Source organism: Sebastes fasciatus, chromosome 18, assembly GCF_043250625.1.
Source record: "Sebastes fasciatus isolate fSebFas1 chromosome 18, fSebFas1.pri, whole genome shotgun sequence".
Classification (NCBI taxonomy): domain Eukaryota; kingdom Metazoa; phylum Chordata; class Actinopteri; order Perciformes; family Sebastidae; genus Sebastes; species Sebastes fasciatus.
In genome coordinates, this window is record NC_133812.1 from 9,259,677 (window position 1) to 9,286,187 (window position 26,511).

General features: G+C 41.9%; 1 long non-coding RNA gene across 2 annotated transcripts in view; it reads left to right on the top strand.

Annotated features, from left to right (window-relative positions):
- Positions 1-26,511, top strand: part of LOC141756449 (uncharacterized) — a 136,231-nt gene that overhangs the window by 97,225 nt on the left and 12,495 nt on the right. For both annotated transcript variants that reach the window (XR_012591476.1, XR_012591477.1), the window contains exon 3: positions 24,819-24,942. This is a non-coding gene — a long non-coding RNA (uncharacterized LOC141756449). The remainder of the gene's footprint in view (positions 1-24,818; positions 24,943-26,511) is intronic.

Sequence of the window (26,511 nt, forward strand, 5' to 3'; positions counted from 1 at the left end):
AACTCTGGCCACTGCACCAACATTTCTGCATAGCCCAGTACAGCCCTGTGTCCTAAAAATTGTGTTTCTATACAATTAAACTGCATTCTCAATTATGTTTGGAGGGAAACGTATTTTGTCATGGATTACGTTTATCTTGAACGTATCCCAAATAGTGCGCGGACAGCCGCTGCGAGTGACAACAGGCGATCTGCAGGGCAGGTGACGTAGTGTATCGAGCGACCGTTAATGAAAGTTGCGTGGGATAATAATGTTATTGGTCTAATAACGAGTGTAACAAGCAAGAAAGTCAACTAAGGGCAGGCAGGACATGTGGTGGATGGGTCAAAAATCAACGTTCACTTACATACATACACATACATTTTAAGTCAAGTAGTTTTGCTTGAAGGCAAACTTCTCACATGTGCTACTGTTCCTGTAGGCTGGCATTTTACATGCAAACTTCCTGTTTCAGCTTTGACTTACTGTACTTACTGTAGTTGTGCAGTTTTCCTGTGTTGGGTTTCGGTTGCGCTCACTTTTGGCTTTACCTCCAAAGTGGCAAACAAACTCGTCGTACCCGTCTGCTTGTTTTGACCTTTGGACCCTGTTAGCGATGCTGCCGTGTGAGCTCAAGTGAGTACAGTGTTTTCATAATGGATAGAAACAATGCAATAAACTACAAAAATGAGACCAAGGTGTAACAAACCAGAATTATCCTCTACAACATGTTTTATGTCTAAAGATCAAAATCAACGTGTACACTTCAACAGCACTGTAGCAGAACGCCACACTGGGAATTTCTCTCCCTATTTGCATGGCGTGAATAGGGCTCGTTTTTTGACTCCCCTGTTCTCAAGGCCTCAGCACTCATAAACAAAGTGATTTATTCAAACTTTCCATATCAGAATTCTGCTATCTAATTACTTCAGGGGGACAGCATATTCCACTCGCCTGTGAGTTATGGAGAACCTTCTTTATGAGTGAAGTTGATGGAGGATCAGGCGAAGAGCTCATCATAAATCCTCAATAATGCAAACGTTTGAGGAATATCTCAAAATAAAAATGCAAATGTGATTAAGAATGGGTTAGCCTGTGCTGATATGGCAGCTTGTATCATCTAAAGAGATGCAGAGCACCTACGGGGGGGAAAAAGTGCCACCACGTACTTAGGAGGCACTCAAATAAATAAATAACATTCGCTAGCATGGATGCTGTATGGTAATATCTCCTTTTTTTTTTTTACAGCACGCACATGTGCCCCGCACATGTAGACGCACATAAGCGGCCACACACTGCACACACTCGCACGCAGTCGAAAATGAAAGTGTGCCCAACATTTTAATCTCACACCTACGTGGCCCTAACGAGAAGGCATAAACTTTTAGGAGGGAGGATGAAGTTGAGGTTTGCAGATGCAAATGGAGCACGGGGGGGAAAATGGCGGAGGTACAATGCAGAAGCTTGTTAGTGACTGAGAGGCGAACAGTGAGGACGATCGCGACACCTCGTCACTCGCCTTTTATCTCTCGTCACCGGCGGATGAAAAATCACTGTGAATCTGCCACATCCGTCTGCATTAACATAACAAAGCCTCTGAGGAGAGAGAGGTAGAAAGAGAGAGAGGCCATAGCGACCGTCCTTCTCAAATCTAAACCCAAAGTCCAACCCATGTGCAGAATTGACAAATTCTCTCCACTCTTTTTTTGTAGCTATTATTATTTATTCTTTTTCTTTTTCGGCTTCTTTCTTCCTCTCTCTCGCTCTGTCTTTCACACACACACTCACACAGGATACAGACAGTGAGAACAGATGTCGAACAGCCACCTAAAGAAGATCCTCCCCAATCTTAGCATCATCTCACCACTCAGCCAGTCTTGTCAGCACAATAGACAGGACAGAATTACAGGCGGGTCTCTCTCTTGCTTTTAAAAAAAAGCTACAAAAAAGAGAGACTCATCACCTCTCTCTTTCTCTATCTCGCCATTCCTCTCCTCCACCACCGCAGCCTCTCCCCCCCCATCCCGCCATACAAAGCTCATTGGGTGGAAAGAGAGAGAAAGGGGAATGGGAAGAAGAAGGAAGGGAGAGGGAGGGGGGTTGAAAGACATTATGCATATGAAAATGCCCTGAAAGAGGTGTGATTTATGTATGCATTAGATGCAGATTCCATTACGGGCCAGTGGCTCAAGTGAGATCTTTCCAGGAACAGCGAGGCGACCTGATCAAACTCAGTCTCATTACTGGCCATACGGGCAGCAGGGAAACTACTGACGGAGGAGAGGAAAGGGAGAAAAAAGAAGAGAGATAGAGGAGGCATATTTACAACCCGGACACACACACCTCACCCACAGGGAGAGAGTAAATTGCAATCTGCCCTCCAAGACCGCGACGGATCACAGACAGGCGTTCACCTGAAAGACGAGTGGGAGAGAAAGAGAGAGGAGAAAGAGATGGCGAGAAAAGTATGAATATGTTCGGGGATAGCTTTGGTCAACTGTGAGCGTTGTTTGTATGTCCGTCTATGTCTCCGTCTGCCTTTTGCGCCCACTCCTACTATGTACTGTATGTGTTGCCATCCATATGCATTCTTAAAAAAACAACTAAAAAATAGATATGCAAGTGCACGCCTGTAGGAAGCCCGGGGTTGTTTGGCTTGATAATCACGTGCCTGCTCGAGATAAGGAAAAAGTGTTTTGTGAAAAGAAAACATGGGCGGCAGTCCTCCATCCTGACTGACCCCGGCGCCGTAGCCCCTGTGATTGGGGTCAGCCTGGAGATTCCTCTCTGGCCAGCTAATGTGATTGCATCGGAGCAATCCCCTTAAACGCCATCAGCTCTGATCTGCATAGTAATTGGCTCGACTCTCCTTGGACGTGACCTTGGGAAGGGGCGCTGTCACTCCCGCCGCTCTCTCCTGTACCGGCAATCATACACACATACACAAACTCACACACATAGTCGTAGCGTGGCCACGGAAGCAGGCATGGACAGACAAGGTGAGGAGCGGATGCCCTACATGGTTCGCCGAGTAGAGACGACTACATGTGCAAAGAAATTCAGGTGACCGGTGTTAATAAACTACCAGGAGACGCAGGGCTCCAGATGAACTTTTTACATTGGTTGCACCAGGTTAGGTGCGCCTGCACATAATTTATGTGCACCCAAAATTTTTCACCGCGCCTTTTGGCGGCACAATAATATATTTTAAGCATTTTGTAAGTTCCCATAGGCCTACACAAGGGATGTCAGGATACAGGGTCCCTTGACCTCTGACCTCAAGATATGTGAATGAAAATGGGTTGTATGGGTACCCACGAGTCTCCCCTTTACAGACATGCCCACTTTATGTTATGATTTGAGCTTATTTTTTATGCTAAATGCAGTACCTGTGAGGGTTTCTGGACAATATTTGTCATTGTTTTTTGTTGTTAATTGATTTCCAATAATAAATATATACATACATTTGCATAAAACAAGCATATTTTCCCACTCCCATGTTGATAAGAGTATTAAATACTTGACAAATCTCCCTTTAAGGTACATTTTGAACGGATAAAAATGTGATTAATTTGCGATTAATCGTGATTTACTATGGACAATCATGCGATTAGACGCGATTAAATATTTTAATCGATTGACAGCCCTAATTTTAACAGGAAGTAAGGTGTCATCATGTCTCTTTTTATAGCAGTCAGCATCAAGCTAAAATAACTCCTTCAAACAACTGTATTTATTTCATAATTATGTGTATAAGTTTCTCGCCTAAATCTACGTTTTACGAGGTTACATTTGAACACATCATGATAATATTAGAATTTACCTTTGCCCAGTTCTCATCTTTACTGAATAGAGCCTGAACGCACCATAATTAAATCGTGTAGACGTGTCTACAGTGAGTATAACAGTCTACCTATGGTACTGTCAGGTGTCCACATGTTTACATATACGGTTTGTATGAGAGTAACGTAATGTAATGTGTGTGTTGCGAGTGTGTGGTCGAGTGACAGAGAGAGAGATGCACTGAGAGCAGATCAGCTGTTTGGCGATAATCGGAGCAGAGAAAAAATTAGTGGTAAAGTTGTCTCTGTTATTAAATTGACATTGTCACACACAATTTTTGCTCTCCCCACTTGTGAAATGACTCTGGCGCCGTGTTCAGGATTAGGCATTTTACTGGGACCGGGGAGACAGACAGGTGGTGGAGCAGTTACCTCTGCTAGTGGTGTTGGGTCTGGGCTGGGCCGTTCAGGGCCGGAGACAGGTCTCAAGCATTGTCCTTGACGAAAACACAATCCATTGTTCTCTTCATTTTGAATTACTGGTATGTTTTATGGTTATGATCGGTCGAGGATGACTACGGGACGCAGTTTGACACATACACAGAGACGGAACCAAAACGGTCGTACTCTGGACCCCTGAAATGGCAACGCAATCAACATTTTAGCAGGGGTTCAAACTGGAGTCTTCTGCTTTCTAAAAGGAGAAAAAAGTGTGTCAAATAGTGTTGAAAATGCCCTAAAAGCTGCTTTAAGAATAAATGAATCTCTTCTCATGATTAACAGTAATTGATAAAGAAACCACAATGAGATAGGGGTTAAGTCGTGCTGCTGCAATCCCATTTTCCAAACACCCTGTAACCTTCTCTCTTTTTGTCCTTCTTGCATCAGCACTATTTGTTGAAGATCTTAACGAAAGACAAAGAAGCAGATGTATATTTTATGAATGTGTGCCTCTGGTTTATCTTCCTTTGTGGCGCTTGTGTATACAATCGAAACCAGCTCTCGAAGAGAAAAGTGCCTTTTCTTCTCCTGTCCCCCGATGTCAACGACAAGGTAAGTTGTGGCTTTGGCTGGCTTTTTGATATGCATTTCAAACGGAGGGAAAACTTCACAACCACGGAGGCTAATTTGCAATGGAGATTTTTTTTTATTTATTATTATTATTATCGCTCCTCTGCTTTGGAAAGCAAAACAGTCGAGGGTGTCAAGCGAGTGACAAGTTTGTTTTCCTGTAATGATTTCCGCAAACTTGAGGTCTGTTCTGTTTTGTTCCTTAGACAGTTTGACCTAGTTGGAGTGCGAGCACGTCCCCTCTCTCTTTCCCTCACTCATGCATTGTTAAAGCCGTGGGCCCGTATTAGGCACTCCCAAGTCATCACATGTCAGAAGGAGCTAATACAAACTGTGTGTGCGCGTGAATAGAAATATTTTATTTGCATTGAGGGACAATTTAGCTTCTTTTTTTTGCCAAGTTTGAGCCAAAGAAAAGCTCATCAAGAATTTTTTACAAAATTACCGAACTGCTGTGCGGTTCACGCCGATGAATTAAGTGACACTCCCTCGGCTGCGAGTGTGACATGAAACCGCCATCTATCCCGGCTCCCCGAGTAACCCTCTGCGTGGCCGCAGCGGCAGCATTGGATTATTCATTTGAAACATCAGCACTGAAACAGGCCCAATGTCTGCGAGAAAAAGTTTCTGAGGCATCCTCAAATGGCTGTGGGGGAAGACTGGGGCCCAGAGGATTTGACTGGAGCGCACCCAGCAATACTCAAGAAAAAAAAAAAAAAGGAAAAAAAAAAAAGAAGTGCTTTGTTAGAAGAGCGAGAGGCATCCCTTGGGCTGTCTCTTTGAATAAGCCAGGAGTAAAGCATCCACCAGCACCACCAACCCCGCACACCCCTCCACTTCTTCCTCTCACTCACTCACTCTCGCTCTGTACCCACCATCTCCCTCCCCCACCCACTTCCCCCCTTACCCTCCTCCCCTCTCCCTTCAGAGCGACAGAGGTATAATTGTGCCACGGGGTTTTAGGTGGTGTGACATATCTGTCACCTGGAGACGTGCCCGTATCGTTGCTCTCCGGAGGAGCCTCGCCTTCCTGTTGGGTGTCGTGTGGAGAGAGAGAGAGAAAGAGAGAGAGAGATGCTGGCTGGCTGGCTGGGGCTGTTTGTTGACTTTTGTCAGCGCATTGATGCTTTGTAAACTTTCCACCGCCCCAAAGTTTTGTTACCGGTACACGAGGGTGCCACGGCGACCACATGTGCGCTCCATGGCTAGGGCCTCTAATATAATATGGAGGGAACATCGTCTCCGCATGCTTTCATAAACTCAGGTGTTGTCGCAGAAGCACGTCATCCTCCTTAGACAACGTGGCTCCGGCTGTTGTCCCCCCTCTCGGAGGAGAGTCTGACTTTAAATGAAGAAAGTCCCATTTTTTACATAAATTATGAAATGTACGCGGTCCAAAGCCGCCTCTCTCTCTCAAATAGGCCTTCACTCCCGTTCTTTCGCCCTCTCACTTCACAGCTCAAATCAAGAATTCTGTTGGCAGTGAAATATATTGAATTTGACAACTCCAAGAAAGACTTTCTGGAGGATAGCGTTTTATTTTGGGTGACCTAATTGTAACGCTCCCCATGGCTGCTCCTTGTGCGGTATCTCACTCACTCCTGAAACAGCTTCATTTCTACATTCAAATTATTCATCATCGCCTGGATTTATTTCCTCCTTTCTTCACTTTTCATACCTTTGGTGTTCTCTGCGGGGATTTGGGATGAGGAGGGAGGAAAAAAAAAAAGTGCTTCTTTGTTTTTTTTTTGTGCGTGAGCTATTGTTGAAACACCTTAAGTCTCTGGTGTACGGCAGAAGCTGAAGTGATAGACAGGGCTGCCCTATTTACAGCCAGATTAAAAAGAATCACACAGGAAGAGAGTGTTAAATGATGATTGTCTATGACATTTAACAATTGATTAAAGAAAGATAAGTTTTAATAGGTGGTGGTGTGGGTGTTGGGGGAGGGAGGGAAGGAGGGGTTCTTCTTCTCGGCGGCAGCAGTATTTTTTTATGCATGCCACATTCTGCTGCTTGTAACGATGAAGTGATAAATTTAACATAAAACATCTAACGTGTATCAAAAAGAGCACAGGTATTGAAGCAAATGAGGGTTTCTTTTAAACTTGTACAAACATAGTCATACTTTTTTTTCTCACATGGTGCACATACAAAAATCATACCAGTGTATACTTTATTAGATTAATATGTCAAATAAGTGTAATTAGGTTCATGTGCCTTTATTATTTTGGTTTTCTCTTTAGTACTTTCAATTTGTTTTCGAGAGCGCAACAGTTTCTGACTTTTAGAATGTGTAATTTTCATGGTAAACCACATCCGTCCTTACCTTAACCCCTCATATACTGATAATGACTGCTATAAAAACAGACATGACACCTTAGTTCCTGTTAAAATTAGTGCTGTCAATCGATTAGAATATTTAATAATTTTTTTATCTGTTCAAAATGTACCTTAAAGGGAGATTTGTTACATGCTGCTTTATGCAAATGTATGTATATATTTATTATTGGAAATTAACTAACAACACAATGACAAATATTGTCCAGAAACCTTCACAAGTACTGCATTTAGCATAAAAAATATGCGCATATCATGACATAAAGTGGGCATGTCTGTAAAGGGGAGACTCGTGGGTACCCATAGAACCCATTTTCATTCACATGTCTTGAGGTCAGAGGTCAAGGGACCCCTTTGAAAATGGACATAACAGTTTTTCCTCACCAAAATGTAGCACATGTTTGGAGCGTTATTTAACCTTCTTTTGCGACAAGCTAGTATGACATGGAATCGTATGGATTCCTTAGGTTTTCTATTTTCATAAGATCCCACTCTACTTTTAAAACAGCCCTGCTACAATCTAAAAATCACAAGTTGAGTTAACGCGTTAAATAAATTAGTGGTGTTAAAACAAATGTGCTTTATTATAGCGTTAACTTTGACAGCCCTACTCATTTGTTTTTGAGTGTGGAACATTTTCTGACTTTTAGAGTGTGTCATTTTCATGGTAAGCCACATCCATCCTTACATTAACCCCTCATGTACTGATACTGACTGCTATAAAAGCAGACATGAAGACACCTTACTTCCTGTTAAAATGCATTAAACCTGTACTTTTTGGACCACAAATCAAAGGAACAAGTTTGGAACTTTTCAAGTAACAAGCATATCTTTTGTTCTCGAGCAGTTTCCTATGAAAAGTTGTCTCTCTGTCTCTATTTTTACACTTCTCCACGTTTTAACTATAGGAATAATCCAGTTTAATGTGTTGTATTAGCAGCGTCTGCCAGCATTGTCAAACATCACGTCAGTCTGTCACACAGCATGCTAATTACATGTGCAAGACAAGAGCATTAGAACAGGGGCAAAAAGCACGAACACCTGACACGACCGTAGATAGAAACACTCTCAGACAAACAGGCGAGTAGGAGATGCATGTGCTGACAAGGAGGCAGACAGACGGAAAGACAAACAGAGAGTCATTGGTGGAGAAGTTACGCGGCTTACTGAAACTCCGATGTAAAGGACAGAAGTGACAGATAGCGTGGGATATTTGTGTTTTTCAGAACTAGAGTGACAAACAGTCCGTCGGTGGAGGGCTGTCGGCAAATGTCGAGGTCAGTAGTTATCTGACTCAGAGCTCCGAGGTAAAAGATGTGAAAGAATCAAATGGGTAGGTAAATTATTTTTAGATTTTTTTTTTAAGATATGACAAACTCCAACTTTCACTATACCTGCGTGGCTGACTGAATAATACACCCTTCACTCCAAGCAACATGATAAATGTTTGACATGTAAGCCCACACAGCAGCATGCATAATTTGGGGCTGACAACAAAATAAAACCTTTTCTGTTTTTTAAGACTGCACTGTCATAAAACGCTGTTTAAATTTGAATCCCATTGTGATCCATAAAGAAAGAAAAAAAATACCGAAAGCACGCCACTCGTGGCTTAAATTGATCCTAGTTGATTTTATTTTTCTGCCTGCTAGCTAAGTGCATGTACACTGAAAATATTTCCACCCAAAACTTTAAAAAACAAAACTACGGATGTAGAAATTCAACAGAAACAAACCCAAGTTTCCCACCAAGAGTCAACACTGACAACTTCATCTGAGAGTTTAATGAGTTGGATTGCATTGTGCTGTAAATAGTCTCTCCGTAGGGCACTGCATTGGCCTGCGGACGGTTCCTGGCATGTCTGTGAAGTGTGGCGGTGCCCTGTGGGGACGGGAACACACACACACACACACACACACACACCAGCCCCACCAGCATCCCCCCTCGCAACAGCTGCCGTGCTGCAGGAGGCAGCCGTACCCCTCGCTGATCAAATCTTGTCCGTCACATTTCCCCTAATTAACGGGCATCTGCTTCCCCCATTTCCCCTACATGGCTACACACTTTCCCTCTGTAGTTCCAATCATCTGATCGTTACGACCTTTAACCCCACCGCCTCGGAGCAAACGCCTGCGCTCGCCCGCCTGGCTGCTCGCACCTCTCACCCTCCTTCCTGCTTTACCTGCCCGCCACACGCCAGCTGGGGAGACGCGAAGGGCACGCAAACAAACAAACCAATGAGGCAGCGTTCATCTGTTCGCATTACCGCCTTTTACAGTGGTTGTTATTGCTGCCAAACTTCTGGTGGAATTCACTCAATTTAAAAAAAAAAAAAGAAATTCACAAAGCAGAAACTTTCTTTTCTACTTTAGTAGGATTTGAAACAAACAGAGGACTTCTTACAAATCCAATTTTTTTTTTTTCCAAGAGATTTGGCTCTTTGCGGCTCTAAAGAAAAACGTACGCTCATCTCATTTTGGTAAGGGAAATTTGGCCTTACAGTACTGTAATGATTTTTTATTTCACTAAGAGGAATGACATAATTAAAGTGTGGTAAAAGCCTGGATTAACACCAGTCACTCAGACCCAGCCACCGCTGTGAGGAAATCTCTTTTTGTTGGAGGGTTTATGTGTTATGGTGGGGACAGAGGGTGATGATGATGATGGTGTGTGTGTGTGTGTGTGTGAGCATTCCGTCATTCACAACACAGAGGCACCTGAGCAGGCACCAGCTGGCAATGTGAGAGGTGCGCTCTAATTTAAAATGCATCTCATTAGAAGCAACCCATAGCCTGTCACTATACTCTTTCTCTGTATAAAGACAGTGTGGAATTAATGCTTTTTCTCAAAAAGAAAAAAAAAAATAGCTGCTGAAATGTTTCTCTCAATAAATATGTAACACGGGAAAGACTTACTTAATAGCTACTTTTTTGGAAAATGTTTAAATATATATTTGTTTTAGGAGGTTTATGTAGATTTTTTCCGTTGACCTTGAATTATGTGCATTTCCATTGAGCCGAGATTGAAGGCTTTTGTTTGTTTGTTGCTATTGTTTAAAACCCATTTCCCATTTGCAGGGAGAAATATACTTAAGAGAAGTGTTTATTCATTTGTAGAGATGGCTCCACTGCCAAGGAGAGGAGACTTGATGGAAGCTCAGATTCATTAAAACTTAATTAATATGCATCATTATGTAAATGAGGGTGCAGTTAATGAGTTTTTAAAAGAAGCATTCCTTAATTAGTTCACTTTTAATGGCATCATCATTTATCTTTTTCTTCTTTGAAGCAGAATGATGCACTAGATGCAGGCGGCTCTAAAATGCTAATCTACGTTTTATCATCTTATTTTTCTGATTTCCATGTGATAGCGACGACATCTCGAAATCTTGTCGCTAATGAGGGACGTTTACACGTTTTAATGTCAGTTATTTCAATTCAAGACACTGTGAAAATTTCTGGGAAAAAGGGGGCGAGGGGTTCCAAACAAACACAGAATGCTTATCACATACCCTGAGAAGAGAGGAGAAAAAAAGGATAATTAAAAATGTATCGACCAGGAGAAGTTAAATCCAGACCCTTAGGCTACTCACAAATGCAGTCTTTTTTTTTCTCCATTCCATTTGGGGGGGAAAAAAAAATCTCAACAGTTCCATATCCCAGAGAACAACACTGGCAGGGTGTCAGAAGACTTGACAAAACCTGGAGACTTCTGACAGCGTCACACTTCAGGATAATTGGTCCCCAGCACTTCCTGTAAAAAAAAAAAATAAAAAAGCAGGCGAACTTCCTCCTTCGCAGAGGTCCCAATAAAACTTTCTTCACAGTGTTGCACCTCAACCGACACCGCGTTTTCTCGTTCATTGTTATGCACGCCACACTGCAGTTTGAGCCATAACGTAAACTGCACAGGAAGTGTTTTTTTTCTATTGTTGTTGTCAGATTTCTGTCAAATCCTGAGAACATGTGAGAAAAGGGTGAGAGTTTGAGACTCTTAAACGTTTCTTTTTAAAAGATAATTCAGTGTGTGGTGTGTGTGTGTGTGTGTGTGTGTGTGTGTGTGTGTGTGTGTGTGTGTGTGTGTGTGTGTGTGTGTGTGTGTGTGTCCAAGTTTAAGATGCTGGGGATTTAAAAAAAGTATAAAAGTAAATATATTAGGGCTGTCAATTGATTAATATATTTTTTATCTGTTCAACATGTACCTTAAAGGGAGATTTGTCAAGTATCTAATACTCTTATCAACATGGGAGTGGACAAAAATGCTTACTTTATGCAATTGTATGTATATATTTATATTTGGAAATCAATTAACAACACAAAACAATGACAAATATTGTCTAGAAACCCTCACAGGTACTGCATTTAGCATAAAACATATGCTCAAATCATAACTTGGCAAACTGCAGCCCAAAAGGCAACAACAGCTGTCAGTGTGTCAGTGTGCTGACTTGACTATGACTTGCCCCAAACTGCATGTGATTATCATAAAGTTGGCATGTCTGTAAAGAGGAGACTCTTGGGTACCCATAGAACCCATTTTCATTCACATATCTTGAGGTCAGAGGTCAAGGGGACCCCTTTGAAAATGGCCAAGACAGTTTTTCCTTGCCAAAGCTAGTATGACATTGGTTGGTATCAATGGATCCTTAGGTTTTCTAGTTAGCTATTAAAACTGAGTCCGACACAACCTAAAAATCTTAAGTTTCCTTAATGCGTTAAAGAAATTAGTGGCATTAAAACTAGGGCTGTCAAAGTTAACGCGATAATAGCGTGTTAACGCAAATTCATTTTAACGCCACTCATTTTTTTTAACACATTAACGCAACTTGTGTTTTTACAATCGTAGCGGGCTCAGTTTTAAAAATAGATCATCATCATCATATGAAACTAGAAAACTTCATTGGTACCAACCATGTCATACTAGCTTGTCGCGAAGGAGGTTAAATAACGCTCCAAACTTAGGCTAAATTTTAAGAGGAAAAACTGGCATGGCCATTTTCAAAGGGGTCCCTTGACCTTTGACCTCAAGTGTGTGAATGAAAATGGGTTCTATTGGTACAGATGAGTCTCCCCTTTACAGACATGCCCACTTTATGATAATCACATGCAGCTTGGGTCAAGTCATAGTCAAGTCAGCACACTGACACACTGACAGCTGTTGTTGCCTGTTGGGCTGCAGTTTGCCATGTTATGATTTGAGTATATTGTTTTATGCTAAATGCAGTACCTGTGAGGGTTTCTGGACTATATTTGTCATTGTTTTGTGTTGTTAATTGATTTCCAATAAGAAAATATATGCATACATTTGCATAAAGCAAGCATATTTGCCCACTCCCATGTTGATAAGAGTATTAAATACTTGCCAAAATCTCCCTTTAAGGTGCATTTTGAACAGATAAAAAATGTGTGATTAATCGCGATTAAATATTTCAACTGATCGACAGCCCTAGTTAGAACGAATTTGAGTTAACGCGTTATCGCGTCAACTTTGACAGCCCCAAAATAAATGCAAACTGTTATCTAATGTTTTGAAGCTTTTCATGAGGTGTTTTACCATCTAAAAACACATCACGTGAACTGTTCGACCTGACTTCATCCACACACACACACACACACACACACACACACACACACACATCTCCACCCTCTCACATCTTCTCCTCTGATGAACATTTTTATTGTTCCGCCTCAGAAGGAATCAGTTGCATCATTTCTCCGAGGGCATCGGCACCGGGCGGTACAAGCCTTTTGCATTAACAATAAATTTATCATGCATGAGTGTGGTCCCCTCCTGCGAATTGATAAGTGGATGTGAATAAGAAAATGCGGTATATTGGCTTGTAAGTGAAAGAAATGACTCAAAAGTCCAAATGTGGACACCAATTTTACGCCCAAATTCACATGTTTAGACTTTTGGCGGTGGCGACACACCGTACATTTTCCTATCCGTCTGCGTAGAATTCATAACAATGTCTTATTACAGGAAGTTAACTCAAGTTGCACCAATAGCAAATAAAATCCCCTTACTTACTGTTGTTATTATGATTGTTATTATTATTATTTTTGCTGCTAGTGTTGTTGTTGTTGTTGAAACGCCTTTGTTTTGCTATTATTATCTCTCTGCTCCCCCCTTATAGATGAAATACAGCAGTTTCTCTCATTATTTAGATGTGCATTCCTGTGGAATCAATTCTCATAGACACATATAAATTATTGTTTAACGAGAAGCTGTATCCTATAAATTATTCAAAGCACCTGGGATTACAATACGAGATCAAATGATAGGAAAGAAAGAGCACTCTGCTGGAGGCAGCCCGCACACGAGCCATCACATTCCCAGTTTGATGTTCCACACAATCTGCTTATGCAGGAATAATTGGGGAGTAACAGACACCGCCATGTGTGTACAGATACGCCGGCCTCGCTTTTGTACGCCATATTTGGAGACAGGTAATTGGGCCGCCGGACATGGTCAGCAATGTCACCGCGACTCGTGTACGCGTTTGTCCTCTGCGCGCGGCAAAGTTACGGAGTAAGCTCCTGAATAACAAGAAAAAAAAATAATAATCAGCTTGTTTATTCTCTCCTGCAGGAATCCTTACCAAACGTGGAGGAAAAAAAAAAAAGAATGAAAGTTAGGGAGGAGCTACTTGTTTACAACTATCACACCGAGCAAACTGTAATAATTTTTTTCATGGCCACTTTCCCCCCGTCTGGGTGAATTTAAACCGCAGGTGAGAATGCAGAAACAGTAGAATTTATTGGTGTGTTACGGCGCCCTGATGTGTTGTAAAAAGGACACTCCAGTAGATAAGGGGAACGCCATTGTGTGGCGTGTGACTGATGGAGAAAGGGGGATTTAAAATTGAGTCCTCAGTCATAAAATAAATAATGTGTGTGTCACCAAAGTGGGGAGCGGATAGAAGGAGAAAAGAGAAAGATGACAATGATGTGCTCTCACAGGAACCCGGGGCGTTGTAGGCCGGTAGACGGAGGGCATTGTGGGACTGTTAGAAACATGAGGGATGCAGGTGCACCGAGGGATGAATGTGGTTTTGCTGAGTGTGTGTGGCTGCGCCGGGATGAGAGGGGGGCACGTAATTGCCCCTGCAGATGGGTGAAGTGTAAAGAGGCGAGAGGCGGATGGAGGGGGGGGTGCCATGGGTGCATGAACTACTGCATGTGCATCTATTTTGCTTTGCAGAAACCTCAAGCAAATGAGTTAAGAGCAGTGTGCAATGGAAAAAAAAAAAGTCACTGAAATATTAAAACTTCAGCGAGCACAGGGAGGGAAAAAAAAGTTGAAGTGAGGATAAAAAGAGTGTGTCCAAAACAAGCAGAAGGAATAAAAAGATGTGAATTACTCTTTCTACAAAGTGCAGCGAGTTTAACAGGTGCTGCAATACCCACTACTTTTTCTTTCCTCATGAAAACTCACCTCTCTCTCTCAAAAAAAGAAAACTCAAGGAGAGGATGAGGGATTAAGATGAAGGAAGGCCGGGCCGTGGGGAAGGAGAGAGTGAGAGAAACAAAGATAGAGGGAGCGAGAGAGTGGGAGGGAAACAGGAAGCGGGAGATCATAGCGAGGGAAAAGACCAGAAAGATCATAAGAGATGGATATGCATTTGCACACGAGAGAGAGAGAGAGAAAGAGGGAGCAGGAGACCGTAGGGGACTGTCCCCATTCCTGCACCCCACGCTGAGAGCTCCTCTCCTCGACCGTGCCACTTCCGATCAGCCACGCAGACGAGCCTCAGCCCCCGTGACGGAGCCGCCGAGACTGGCGTTGCCAGCTAAAGGCTGGATCCCCACAGAATATACTGACGAGAGAGCGAGCGAGGAAGTTTGGGCTCTCAGTAGAGCATGTTCCTCCCTCTCTTATTCATTTCAATTACAAGGGGCTTGTATTCCTGCAGGGCAAGGCCGTGTCGTGTGATCCACTGTAACGCGGCGAGGGCGACACGGAGAAGACACGCTGATGCACCATTATCTGCATATTATATGGAGCTGGCTATAGAGCATGAGGAGGGGAGGAACCGGCAGGAAGTCTTTCTGCAGAAAGGTGACTGAAAGAGGTGATGACGTAAACGACACAAACGGCAGATAAAAAAAAAAAAAATAGGGCCGTCAAAGTTAACGCGATAACACCAATTTGTTTTAACGCCATTGATTTCTTTAACGCATTAATGCAATCGATCTTCCGGAGGTTGTATCGGGCTCAGTTTTACTGGCATCATATAAAACTAGAAAACCTCAGGAATCCATTGGTACCAACTGTGTCATACTAGCTCGTCGTGAAGGAGGTTAAATAACGCTCCAAAGTCCAATCTAAATTTTGGCGAGGAAAAACTGGCATGGCCATTTTCAAAGGGGTCCTTGACCTCTGACCTGAAAATGGGTTCTATGGGTACCCACGAGTCTCCCCTTTACAGACACTTTATGATAATCACATGCAGTTTGGGGTAAGTCATAGTCAAGTCAGCACACTGACACACTGACAGCTGTTGTTGCCTGTTGGGCTGCAGTTTGCCATGTTATGATTTGTGCATATTTTTTATGCTAAATGCAGTACCTGTGAGGGTTCCTGGACAATATTTGTCATTGTTTTGTGTTGTTAATTGACTCCCAAATATAAATATATACATACATTTGCATAAAGCAAGCATATTTGCCCACTCCCATGTTGATAAGAGTATTAAATACGTACAAATCTCCCTTTAAGGTACATTTTAAACAGATAAAAAATGTGCGATTAATCACGATTCAATATTTGAATCGATTGACAGCCCCAAAAAAAAACTGAATTTGTTCAACACATCTTGAACACACTGAAAAAGACATACTTCATTTATGCCGCGCTGCAATCGACGCACCTTGTTGTGGATTCAAGTACTGCCCGGGAAAAAGCACTTGAAATATTTTAAACCAACGAGATCCCCAAACATTTTTGATTTAATCGCATCACGGGCGCAAACACTCGAGGTGTAAATGCTTCGCAAAACTTATACGAATTCTGCACTGCTGCTTCTGCTGCTTGAAAACACACACATACATGAACCTGCACACACACACACACACTGCCATCAGAGCTGAGCATTGTTGCACTTCTATTGTTCAAGTGCAAAAAATAAATAGAGAATCTATATTATACTGTAGCCTATTGATTAATCTCCAACTCAGGCATGCTTTGGAGGGGGAAAAATATATCTAGAGATTCTTCTACCTGAAGTCTTATACTTCCTATAATCTTTAGTTCAATTGCAGAGGAATATGGGTGTTTTGTAGTACGACTTCCCTTTCAGAGAGGGCTCTCTTTGTGCAGGCAGAGAATGTGTTTTATTTGTATTTATGCATATGAATAGCATACGCTGAATGCCAATGATTAGATGGCTTAAGTTCCCCTTCAGAGTTCATATCCTCCATAAAACTGTCCAATTATCTGTTCATGAGCTGAGAGGAGGATATGTATGCGTGTGTGTGAAAGCATGCCCAACAGTGCCACCTAGCCCTTGAGAGCAGGGGGGGGAAAAAACTGTTTTTAATATCTTCCTCTGTTTCTGCATTTCATTTTTTTATGATCCGTGAGCTGTGAAGTCAGCATTATTTTCAAAGTTTTGCCCAATTTTCGTATCTTACACCTGGCAGTTGTTTTGGAAAATATGCAATTCAGAGCCATTACATTTTTGGGTGGTTTTAATGATCGGTGGCGATGCTAATAATTTCCTCTCCATACAAAACAGGAAACCACAGCACTCTGTTGTGAAAAAAATTAGAGTGAAATTCCAGCACGGCATATAATATGCATACCTTGTCAGTGGCGCAATATAATACCTCACTGTGAGCGAGTGAGTAATTTTTCGCTGTGTGAGTCTGAGTCTGAGCAGGGGAGTTATTCTCTGCCTGATAACTGCCAAAATAACAGCAGATAATTAGGCCCTTTAGAGCGCCGGGTGTCTCTTAACAAAGGCACCTGCGTTTCCTGTGGTGTTTGCCGTGCACCCCGAGTGATTGTCATTTTTAATCTAGCACTCCCGCTGAGACTTCTTCGACAGCAGCCTAGTCTGTAGGGCGCCGAGGGTACCTGCATGGGACGCGTGCATGTGTGCATGCTCGTGTGTGTGTGTGTGTGTATCCGGTTAGCCGAGCATGTGTCGGCGCATGCACATGAAAGCAGACACGTGTAAAAGAAAAAACACCCCCAGTGCATGTGTGTTAAAGGGTGTTTATGTGTATGCAATGCGACGCTATTGGGTGTTTAAATCTGGCATTCTCCTCATAACTACGCCTGTAATTGCCACAAGTTAAAACGGTTGACATTAAAATTGACATCACACCAGAGGTTAATGTTATCAGTCAGCCTACGCAAAGGAAATTACTTCACCGCCCCCCCCACACACACCAACCACCATCACCACCACCCAAACACTCAGGTTTGTGTATTCATAAACGTGCAGGACTTCAACTGCAAATGTTTGCAAATGTAGAGGAATGATTTTCAGTTCATCTGAATGAAATAATTTGTTCTGAACATCCTCCCTCATCTGACTGCTCTGACAAGAAACAGACACCCTCCTCCTCCTCGTTGTTTCTTCTCTCACACACACACACACACTCTCTCTCTCCTCCCAATAAAGAAACAAACAGAGAGCCAAATAAACCCGTTGCAATTCCTCTCCAGTGCAGCCATCCACATCCTGGACTGTGCCAGGTTGGGGAAATCATTGGGATTGTTTACCCCCCGTACACCCACCTCCGCCACCGCCACCACACACCTCCCATCTTCATCTCTCTCTACTCCTCCTCCCCTCCTCCTCCTCCTCCTTCTTCTTCTTCTTCTTCTCCTCTACAAAATGAGATGCCCGTGTCTGATCGCCTGAGCCAATTTGCAGACCCATGTGGCACCCTTCCCTTCAGACCTGGGCATTGTGCCTCTCGCTCCCTGGCAAAGAGGCGAGGAATTATTTTTATCCCCCAAACACGCGGATATGCACCGATGATTTCAAATGCCTGCCTCGCACATTGTCGGGGATGATTTTGGCCAGGTGCCAAACCTATTATATTGATCTCTCTTTCTCTGTATTTCAATAGCCACAGACAATGCAGATTTACTGCAGAACATATTAGGGAAATAAAAATCAGTCTCAGGCACTAAACTCGCCCAAACTGATGGTATGCATTGTGCGTGTATGTGCATGGTTGTGCTAAAGGCTTCACAATTTAGTTAACAATACTCACAGGTTTGGGTCTATCTCCATGACATCCAGTGTTTTCATTAGCTAACCTAATACGCAGCTCCTTCTAAATAAATGTCTAATTACATCCTGACATGTTCTCATCATGACATTGAGTATCATAACATTTGAGCCATTATTTGTTTCTACCTCAGCTTATTGCTTTGGCATCTAGATCTTTTTCCTCGGGAGTGCGTTGCTGGCATGTCGGCTCTGGCTTTGGTTGGAAAACGATGAGACCTCCGATGTTTGCCGAGGCACACACGGGAATATTCAAATGTTGAAACTGGCAGGGAAACGGGCTGTCAGCTAATGAGCGTGTCTATGAGAAAATGATTTGGTTGTTTCCTGAGAGGGAAATCACAGAGAATGGCTAAATGGGAGCTCTCCGAAGAGACTCTGCAGAGGCTCGACGCGCGGCGATGAGACCGCGTTGGGAGGCCGGCGGATTGGATGAACACCGCCTGTCTGCCTCGGTGCCAATGTCATTAGTGCTGAGGACCGAGAACGACCACCATGTCCCTTTTGATTGCCATTAGAGCCTGGAGCCAAACAAAGAAGCAAACAAAAGGCCCTGAATAGACTTGGAGTGGAGGTCATGCCAGCCACAGAGAGACTTCAATAGCAGAGCTTTTGGTGTCCTTTAGACCAGCGATTTTCAGCCCGTTTGGCGCCGTGGAGCACTTTAACAAGACAAAACATACTGTATCAATCATGCACGGCAAATGGATTGATCACACACACACACACAGTCAAACATTTCATATGAAACCCTCTTGGCTGATCCCATAAAGAGAGAATATCAAATGTAAACAAAGCGCTTTCACACAATGTGTGATCACAACTTCACTTCATTCCTACAGGGATAGTGTTTCGTTTGATACCGCCTTAACCTTTGAGCTAAATCTCAATTAACATGTTAAAGGTACCCTGCAGAGTCGCTGTAGAGCAATGTTGTGACGAGCAAGTTCCCACATTGGTAACGTCTTTATTATAGATGGTGTGTTTTTTGCTGAACTTTAATTTTGATTATAGCTTATTCAGTTGTGTATAGTATTAGGGGTATAATGATACATCGATCTGGATTGATATATCGATTCAATGATCAACGTTCCAATATCCTTGATGCAAAGTGAAAACATCGATACTAGGGCTGTCAATCGCTTAAAATATTTAATTGCGATTAATCACATGATTGTCCATGATTAATCGTGATTAATCGCAAATTAATTGCGCATTTTTTATTTGTTCAAAATGTACCTTAAAGGGAGATTTGTAAGTATTTAATACTTTAATCAACATGAGAGTTGAGAGTTATTATTGGAAATCAATTAACAACACAAATCAATGACAAATATTGTCCAGAAACCCTCACAGGTACTGCATTTAGCATAAAAAATATGCTCAAATCATGACATGGCAAACAGACGACAACAACAGCTGTCAGTGTGTCAGTGTGTTGACTTGACTATGACTTGCCCCAAACTGCATGTGATTATCTTGAAGGGGAGACTTGTGGGTACCCATAGAACCCATTTTCATTCACATATCCTGAGGTCAGAGGTCAAATGCCTGGAAGAGTCCAGTAATAAAATTGTCAAATCAGAATTTAGTTGCTTTTTGTGAGTTGATATAAATGTAACTGTGTTAAATATACATGAAATGGGATATTGTTTCATATCGATCACAGGCCCCTGAATTGAATCGGATCAAAATTGAGTATTTGAATTCAGACTTTGTGATACCAGCAAATATCGTATGTATTGTCCAAAGAATCAATATAATATCGTATCGTGGTGAAACTTGTGATTTACACCACTATATATTATAAGTTATGGGGCTTTAAAAAATCACGCACAGCTACAGACTTGTAGTATTTATGGTATGCTGTACACAAGAAATGTAACATTTTCAAGCACCATATCAGCATCAGAATCAGTTGCCAGCAACTCTGTTGGTATCCCGCTGACCTGAGCCATGCTTGGTCAGCCATGACGTTAAACAGTTGTCTACTTTATTGCCATTGGTTTCACTTAATTTGCTGTGTAAATTTACCACTGCTGTGACATAAATTGCAAAAAAACTCAATGAGCTACAAGTTGAAAGCTTCAGCAAACTCTCATAGATTGATATAATCATTCCGTAGGCAAAACTGTACAATTCATTACAGGGATGAAAGATGCCATGTTAGATACACAAATGCAGCATCTTTGACTTCAATGATATGTTAAATATTCAGTCAAAATCTATGTAATTTTGCTTTCTAGCCACAGTGCTTGCTTACCTGATGCCTTTTCAGAAGTCAAATTCTCCGTTTTTAAATACACTTAATGGCCAGTTTATTAGGTACACCTGCATTGAAATCATAGTTAGTGATGGTGTTTTACTGGGCTACATTATAGGTGTTTCTAATATTCTGCCCCCTCATTTATTTTAATGGGAATAACTAAAATTTGGAAACAATAAGATATAGTCCTGTACAACACATAGACTGTATATAAGAAGTGGACGTAGTCACGGTGACGTCACCCATTGGTTTGTGGACTGCCGTTTTGAAGCCTCAAATTCTGCATTTTGGCCATCTCCATCTTGGTTATTTGCGACCAGAAGTGGCACGAGAGGGTGGAGCTACAACCGAAAGCTGAAAAAGAAATTTTTTAGACAACCAAAAACGTTATAATTAACTTTCATGAACTGAAAACACACTGTGAAAGGGTTAAAGTTGTAAAACGAAAACATGGACAACTCCCAGACCGGACAACACCGTGGTAGCGACCTGTCTATCACAAGGTAGCCACGCCCTAAAGCATCCCCTGCTTTATGGTCTATTTGACTCTAAATGGGACCATAATTTACAAAATGAACATCATGCTGTACAGAAGAAGACTTGAAACTAGCGATTGAGACCATAAACTCATGTTAACAATGTTCACTGAGGTAATAAATCAAGTGAGAAGTAGACTCATTTTCTAATACTTCTATACAATCGGACTTCTTTTTTGCTTTGCTTTATTTTGGTGTGATTTCTTGTGTGCCCTCTCTGTATGACGTAACATCTCACTGTGTGCGTGACCCCCCAGTCACGGTTAGATCAGAGGGGTCATCTTCATCTCGTTGCAGCAGTGTTTTAAGACATGTGCGAACCAGGAATAAAGAAACAGTTAATAAGGGTTTTCACTGACCTCTGAGCATCTTTGACAAGAGTAACACCTCATTGTTTGGCCTTGAGTTTTCACTCGCTTGTTTAGACAGACGCCCTGTGGTAATTGAGGTCAAGATGTCTTCGCGACGATACACGTCGTACAATGCACTGATTTCCTGTTGATAATTCTTTGACCAGGGGCAATTACAGCCTTTTAGAGTGTGAACGTAATCTGCAAGAGGTTGTTTTTCGCTTGTGCTCTGGCACTGCCCAGGCATTCCCTGTTTGATTATACTTATTTAGTTTATAAAGTGGCTGCTGCAAATTGCTTCACGGCTACAACATGCAACCAAAGCTGAAACATTTCTATGAAAGTTCAATGACAAGAAGGAGAAGAAGTAGTTTATATAGCCATATTAGCTTTTATCCTAAATACATTGAAGTGGAGGGTCATAGTAGTTGTGCCAAACTCATCGTATTGAGCTACATAACATCTAGAGATAATTATATATCTGAGGATTGTCAAGCATGTAGTCCAATACAGCTGGATACATTGAGTTTTGCATAATATTTGTGTTTGTGTGCGATTCCTTGCATCTGTGCGGGATTTCTTTGCCGATCCCGTAAGGCTCCTCTGGCTGGCGTCCCATCAGAACTCGTCTCTTGAATGAGAGACGGCCTCGATGGTGCTCAGATGGAGAGCGTATTGTCGGAGGAGCTGCATGTGACTAATCAGGACTGGGCTCGGCTCCCTCTGCCTCCCAAACCATATTCTGCTGATTCAAAAGGCCACCGAGGCTCCGTGGTAATGGGAAAGCATGATGGGGCCATCAGAGAAAGTCAAGGAATATTGTGGCTGATATTGCTTTTGGTTGATGTCCAACACAAATAAGCTGCGATACATCAGTAGAGCTGTTGAAAGCCATTATGGGACTCATTATATGATGTGGATAAACACTTGATTGATCCACCCCCAATAGTCAGCAACAAAGCAAGAGGTGGATCAAACATATGGGTTACTCGTATCTAGGGCTGGGACGATACACCTATCTCCCGATTCGATATTATCACGATACTTGGGTACCGATTCGATATGTATTGCGATTTTTCAAGTATTGCGATTCGATATTACGATTTATTGCGATTTGTTAACTTTTTATAACACTAGACCATGGGAAAAAGCTGTATCATACACTTCTTGGGACTTTTACTTTGCAAAATATCTAAATTGATAAAGTAAAATTTTTTAATTTTCAGCATGTATGTAGTCAGAGATGTCCTGAAGTCAAATATATCAGTCATGATCAGGCATTATTTATTAAAAAAAAATTCTAGCAACCCAAAATTCAAAGAATAAAGACATTTCCCTCACAAATTAGTGATATTTTCTTTTTAATTTATAAATTTACATGTAATGTTTTTTATACTTCTGGGTAATATAATCCATCAGTCTTATTTCCATATATGTATTATGTATAAACAGTTCCCTTTGTTAAACACCTTATTTTGAAAACCGGATGTAGTCACACATGTATACTTCCTCTAACTTCTCTGAGTCCGTTGCTAGCTCTGCAGTGAGCTCTATTCTCTTTATACATCCATGGTCAGCTCCATCGGGGCCGTTTGACTGTATTTAACATAAATGTCAGCATATGGGTGCTCTACAGTTGTAGCGTCAGACGATTTGACCACGGAGATCAGAGTGATGGGTGGCTTAACCGCACGTTACCACAATACGATAACGTTTCCTGTCCATGAACTTTAGCTGAACCAGCTTTAGCCATCATGTCTAGCTCTGCTTTTCCTGGTAATGTGTGAAACCCAAAGTGTTTCCATACTTTACTGTAGGTGTAGACGTGTTTAAAATGTGAGGGTTCAAGTCGTATCCATGCAGACCCCCCGCTGTTTTCTGCTTTGTCGTTTCGGCTCATTGCGGTTTGTTTTGGTTGACGGATACGGAACGGATATGACGTCACATTACTCAGACTACAACAATAAAAGCGGTAACTTTCTTCTACTTCCGTATAGACTCAAATTAAGCAAATATATTGATTCTGGCATTAAAAAAATTATTAAAAAATCTTAAAAATGAAACCGTGATCCATAGGTGAATGGATTTTTTTTCCCACCCCTACTCATATATACCCAGCGGCCTGTGTTGCTGCCGTTTGTGCCTTCTGCCATATGCCACCCATCTCCATGTCTCACTCCCTTTTTATCTCTTCCTTTTCTCTCTCTGGTCATTCTGTGCCTTGCTCCCGTGCCTCCACACACATAAAATGGAGGGCAGCGGTGAGGCTCCAATTCAGAACTCATTTGTGGCGCTGCCGGCCCCCTACCCGCTCAGCAGTTGCCGAGGGGACCCAGGGGAGCCCTATCACAGCTCTATATGCAAATGTCCTTGCACCTGGACAACAGCGTGGGCATGCTGGGACTGGGAGCTTATTTATGCAAATCTCAGGGAGACAGTCGCAGCACAACACAGAGCCGGCCACAGACACCGGTGGCCATATCTCGCCGGCAGCACAACTAGTTGGAAAAACGTGGAAAACATGAAAGATGTGGACCAAAGTGGGGAAAGAGGGAGGAGATTGGTGTCGAGCTTGTGGTAAATAAAATGTATGGATGCTGCAGATGGATGTACAGTGTGTAACTGACATTCTGTCTTGATTAAGATGTGCGTACAGGTATCAATTAATGTAACAATTAGTGATGAAAAAAATTGATTTGAACTTGTTTTTTACGCATACGAGACCACACAGACACAAAGATGTTTGTTTACCGTCACAACACCACTGACAAGAGGCATAAATGCTGAATGTGTTAAAGCGCTCCATGGCGAAAGGAGAACAAAACCAATCTTTGTGTCTCAGCTGGCCCTGCCTCCCGACTGGACCGCACCACTGTGTGAGACATCACACACAGGAAAACGCTCCCTCTCCGCACACAACAGGCCACATTAATGTGCAAATGTATGCAAGAAAAATTTCAGAAAAGCTGAAATTACTGAGCCAAATGAGGGAGCTGCACTCAAATTATTGGGATTATGAATAATTACCGCACATTTTCTGGAACTTTCCTCGATTTCCTGTGAAACAAGGACTTCAGTGGTTTAATTGAGGAAAGTCCAAACGTGGTGTGAAGTTATTGTTATCCGGTGGCTGGAGGTGGGAGCTACCTGTGCCCGGTTTCATATGCTGTCACAACACCAGCTTGATTCATGTCATTCTTTTCACCCAGTTTCCCTGCAATACTAACTCTCCTGTCATTGCAGACCCTGCCACTCCATCCTGACCTGCAGTGACCTCTGTTCCCATTCCCATCACCTGACTGCCCCACAAACAAACACAGGACTTTCAACCAGGAGGCCGCTGTCCGTGGGCTATGTGAAACTAAAAGTAAGCTTTTCCTTATTTTGTCATGTCAAGTCATGTGACTCGTTAGTATCGTCAGTCACGTGAGTTGTTAGTCAGTCAAGTTAATGTCAACCACAATCTTTTCCTAACCCTAACAAAGTGGTTTTGTTCTCTAAACCCAACTTCCTGTGAAAACGGAAGTTTATTTTAAAAATACACTATGTATGAAACGAGCGGAAATTCACACGCCGTCCCTGACACGTCCAATACTGACGTTAGAGGGGTACCTATAGCGTCATAGTTTGAAGCAAAGGGCCACTGATCAAACGTCTGTATTTGACGAGTTGAGAGTGAGTTATGTGTTCCTAACTAAGCGCTCCAGTGCGACTCCTGCCTAATATACCGAATCCCTGCCTGGTTTCCTGATTGCTGAAAAGTAAAGACAAACTTTTATCTTTTTCTGCTAGGGTCGTGGTTTTGGGTCCACACCTGTCTTTACTGACATTATGCTCAATCAGGGGACATGGTAAGAAGTCCATAGTGGCAACTCTTTGTCTTAGTTTTACCCAAACATCATGTATGATCTGTCATCTCTTTGTAGTACCTGAATGTCAGAATCTTGTTAATTACATTCAACATACCGTCTGTCAGAGGAAAGACATGAATTCTGTTGGGCTGAGGTGTTACTTAAATCTCTGCTGCACCACACTTAGCTAAAAAACAGTGCGGGGCAGTAATGCATTACTGTTACCATTGTTAACCTGTTCCAGAAATGTGATTACTTCTCTTCAGTAACAAGTTGCTCCAGCTGTTCCAGTTACCAATCCCAGTATATCGTAATATATATATATATAATAATTAATATCTTCACAAGGGCTGTCAGAGTTAACGCGAATTTATTTTAACGCCACTAATTTCTTTAATGCATTAACGCAATTTGCGATTTTTAGATTTTTTTACTAGAAAACCTAAGGAATCCATTGATACCAGGATTTGACATTTGGTAAGGGAAAAACTGTCATGGCCATTTTCAAAGGGGTCCCTTGACCTCTGACCTCAAGATATGTGAATGAAAATGGGTTCTATGGGTACCCACGAGTCTCCCCTTTACAGACATGCCCACTTTATGATAATCACATGCAGTTTGGGGCAAGTCATAGTCAAGTCAGCACACTGACACACTGACAGCTGTTGTTGCCTGTTGGGCTGCAGTTTGCCATGTTATGATTTGTGCATATTTTTTATGCTAATTGCAGTACCTGTGAGGGTTTCTGGACAATATTTGTCATTGTTTTTTGTTGTTAATTGATTTCCAATAATAAAAATATACATACATTTGCATAAAGCAGCATATTTGCCCACTCCCATGTTGGTTAAAGTATTAGATATTTTAATACCTTTATACATTTTGAACAGATAAAAAATGGGCAATTAATTTGCGATTAATCGCGGTTAAATAATAATAATAAAATAATAATATAATAATATAATAATATAATAATATAATAATATAATAATAAAATAATAATAATAATAAAAAATTCCAATATTTGAGGGCATCAATATCAGAGCATTGATATTATAGGCCTATTTAAAGTAACTTAGCCCACA